Genomic DNA, 3,971 nt, shown 5'->3' with positions numbered 1-3,971 from the left:
CATGAAGAAGTTTTTCCTGATATCTAGCCTAAATCTGCTCCCCATCACTTTGTGACCATTGTTCCTTGTTACCTCAAGAGGCGCCCTAGTGAACAGAGCATCTCCGATCCCTTGCTGTGTCCCCCTAATGAATTTGTAGGTGGCCACAAGATCACCTCTCAGCCATCTCTTGCGGAGGCTGAAGAGGTCCAGGTCCCTCAGTCTCTCCTCACAGGGCTTGTCCTGTAGCCCCCTAACCATATGAGTGACCCTCCTCTGGACCCCCTCAAGTCTATCAACATCCTTCTTGAAGTACGGCACCCAAAACTGGATACAGTACTCCAGCTGCAGTCTGACCAATGCCACATAGAGGGGAAGTATCACCTCCTTTGATATATTTGTCATGCATCTGCTGATGCATGATAAAGTGTGGTTAGCTTTGCTGATGATTTTGTCACATTGACAATTCATTCATCTTGGAGTCCACCGTGACTCCAAGATCCCTTTCCGCTTCTGTGCTGCTGAGAGGGTCACTTCCCAGCCAGTAGGTGTGCTGGATATTTCTGTGCCCTAGGTGCACCACTCTGCATTTGTCCTTGTTGTACTGCATCCTATTGTGTACTACCCACTTTTCTAACCTATCCAGGTCTGCCTCCTAATCGTTTCCTATCCTCCGGAGTGTGCACTTCACCCCACAATTTAGTATTGTCCACAAACTTGGACAAAGTACACTTCACACCCACATCCAAGTCACTGATGAAGATACTGAAGAGTACAGGTCTAAGGACCAAGTTCTGTGGGACCCCACTATGCACATCCTTCCAGGTCAATACCGACCCATCTACTACCACTCTCTGGGTGCGAATGCTAAGCCAATGTGCCACTCACCAGACGGTGTAAACGTCTATGTCACAGTCTCTTTATTTATTTATGAGAATATAGGATGAAATACCATACTGAAGGCCTTGCTAAAATCCAAGAAAACAACATCCACCTTTACTGCGTCTAAGCATTTTGTGACCCTGTCATAAAACAAAACCACACTGGTCAGGCATGATCTACATAGAACTGTTACTATGTAACTGCTATATACAATATAACAGCTGCTGCCAGTTGGGAACAAGTCTACCCAACCCTTTTTCCTTGTCAAATGAAAAAGATGGGAGTTCACTCACAAGATGCTGCTCAAAGGTTCTAAAGAAAAGTATGCAATGAATCCAGGCTGCAGAACTTACCAATATGGTATATATAGAGATATTACACACACACACAGAACTAAGAAAAGAAGAAAATGGTTAGAACTGTATCTCACTCTCCTTAAAGAAAATGCAGCCTTGTGGTTACGTGTAGCTTTTACAGAACTATTTGATTGTTACAAGTATTCAGTTCTTGTTCATTGAAGGAATACAACAGCATAAGAGAGGTTTCGTAAATGCGTATCAATGAAAAGGGATAAAAGTTACTTAGATGCATCCTTTCTCCTTTTTCTCTTCTTGTCTTTCTCATTATATGCGACTGTTGGCCTTGGCAACGGTTCCCAAATTGACAGACTGCACACCCCCAACTTAAAACAATACAACCGTAAGTACCACCAGCAAATTTTTGTCATATAAAGTAATTATAATAAATCTGTTAAAGCATGCCACTGACAGGTTGTCTGAGTACCACTGGTGGTACGCGTACTACAGATTGGGAACTGCTGGCCTACACTATAAAACTTCATACAAAGAAGAGGGTGGAGATAGCATTATTCCCCACATGCATATCCAGAATACAATATTAAGATATAAATCACAACTCAAGTCTCAATCAGATTATGGAGGCTAGTTCAGAGCTTGTATACACAAGGAAGGTACCTGCTTGCTTTTCTAGTAATGTATTTTGATGAATTGTTGAGGAAAAGAGTGTTCCAATGACTCTTCTCCCACACCCACTGCTCAAGTATCCCCCTCCTTTCTCTCTGACCATCTTATTACTTGAGTAGCAGTTACAGATGAATTCAGCAATTCTGCCACCAAGGGCTTGTATACACGTTGGTAAAATTCTTTTAAAAATGATTTCCTAACAATGGCCGTTTATAACCTAAAACCCCATCTTATTTATTCAGACTACTTAGATACTGTTTAAACAAAGTTCTTCAAGAGAACAATGCTGTATACAGCTGCTTTATTAATAATGTCACTGACTCTTTGTTGTTATTTTTAAATCTCTGCCTTCCTGTTGGGCAATGTAAATACAGATGCCTATATTTAGCACCCAGTATTGTTTCATGAATCTTAATTGTTATGTTAACATAGGAAAAATATTCACAATATTTGGGAAATAACTTTTTATTATTCTTCTCTAACCACAAAGCTATATGATAATTGACAATTAAAGCAAATATCTGCTAAGGAAGTCTTTTACTGCTTTCTCCTTTTAAAAACAACTCACTCATAAATAATTAGTTTCACCAATTTTTCAAACTATTCTTGAAAATGTGGTTCCCATTTCAAGGCCTTGTATTGAATTGAGTTATCTCAGTACCTGTACTTGTTTTCCCTAGCAAGTTACCCTCAAAACAGCTTCCTCTTGTTAAAATGAATCAGGGTCATAAGAAGGCGAGAATAAGTGAAAGGGAAACAGATATTAGGTCTGTTCCTACCTATGTACCTAGGTTCTTATATTTCCTATCAGTTCAGTACCTGAGTATCTCATACCCATTCTGGACCTATTTGCATAAAAACATAGGAAGATGAGAGAGTGAGAGAATTGTTAAATAAATTGAAGCTTAGAGCTAAGAATTTTAAATCCTTATTATATAGCATGTCATAAATGAACATTATTGAAATATCATGCCCCATCGTCTGCAAAAGTTTTTTTTCCTTTATTAAAATAGGATTACAAAAAGAACACAGTTCTGTAAACAGTTTATAGCTGCAGAAAGGACTGTTATGATTATTTAGCCGTATGTCCTTCATAACAGTCCAAAGAACCAAACAATTTCTGCAGGAAGCCTATCACTTTTTATGTAGAATATGTCAATCCGGATTTAGAATGCAAATACTGTAAAATCCTACCACATCTCTAGGGCAGTTGTTCCAATGATCAGTTACCTGGTTCCTAAAAATTTGAGCCATACTTCTAGTGTTAATACTTCTAGTGTTCATCTTCTACCCATGACTTCTCATCATGCTCTTTCTGACAGATTAAGCTAACTTGGCGGTAGATTACCCTGTATTGAGAACAGTCTTCCTCAGAACTACTGACAAGACAAAACTGGACCAAACTGTCCAAAGGAAGTTTTGGGAACTTCATTTCCCTCCCCTCACCCACTTTTTTCATGGATTCATAGATGTTAGGGTCGGAAGGGACCTCAATAGATCATCGAGTCCGACCTCCTGCATAAGCAGGAAAGAGTCCTGGGTCTAGATGACCCCAGCTAGATACTCATCTAACCTCCTCTTGAAGACCCCCAGGGTAGGGGAGAGCACCACCTCCCTTGGGAGCCCGTTCCAGACCCTGGCCACTCTAACTGTGAAGAAGTTCTTCCTAATGTCCAGTCTAAATCTGCTCTCTGCTAGCTTGTGGCCATTATTTCTTGTAACCCCCAGGGGCGCCTTGGTGAATAAATACTCACCAATTCCCTTCTGTGCCCCCGTGATGAACTTATAGGCAGCCACAAGGTCGCCTCTCAACCTTCTCTTGCGGAGGCTGAATAGATCCAGTTTCTCTAGTCTCGCCTCATAAGGCTTGGTCTGCAGGCCCTTAACCATACGAGTGGCCCTTCTCTGGACCCTCTCCAGGTTATCCGCATCCCTCTTGAAGTGCGGCGCCCAGAATTGCACGCAGTACTCCAACTGTGGTCTGACCAGCGCCCGATAGAGGGGAAGTATCACCTCCTTGGATCTATTCGTCATGCATCTGCTGATGCACGATAAAGTGCCATTGGCTTTTCTGATGGCTTCGTCACACTGCTGACTCATGTTCATCTTGGAATCCACTAGGACTCC

At 41.5% G+C, this 3,971-nt stretch overlaps 1 protein-coding gene across 1 annotated transcript in view; it reads right to left on the bottom strand.

Moving 5' to 3' along the window:
• Positions 1-3,971, bottom strand: part of CMTM8 (CKLF like MARVEL transmembrane domain containing 8) — a gene marked incomplete at its 5' end in the record, with an annotated part of 57,052 nt that overhangs the window by 28,673 nt on the left and 24,408 nt on the right. The window lies entirely within an intron of this gene.

Source organism: Alligator sinensis, unplaced genomic scaffold (genome assembly GCF_000455745.1).
Source record: "Alligator sinensis unplaced genomic scaffold, ASM45574v1 scaffold181_2, whole genome shotgun sequence".
Lineage (NCBI taxonomy): Eukaryota > Metazoa > Chordata > Crocodylia > Alligatoridae > Alligator > Alligator sinensis.
This window is presented reverse-complemented; position numbering and strand designations above follow the sequence as displayed.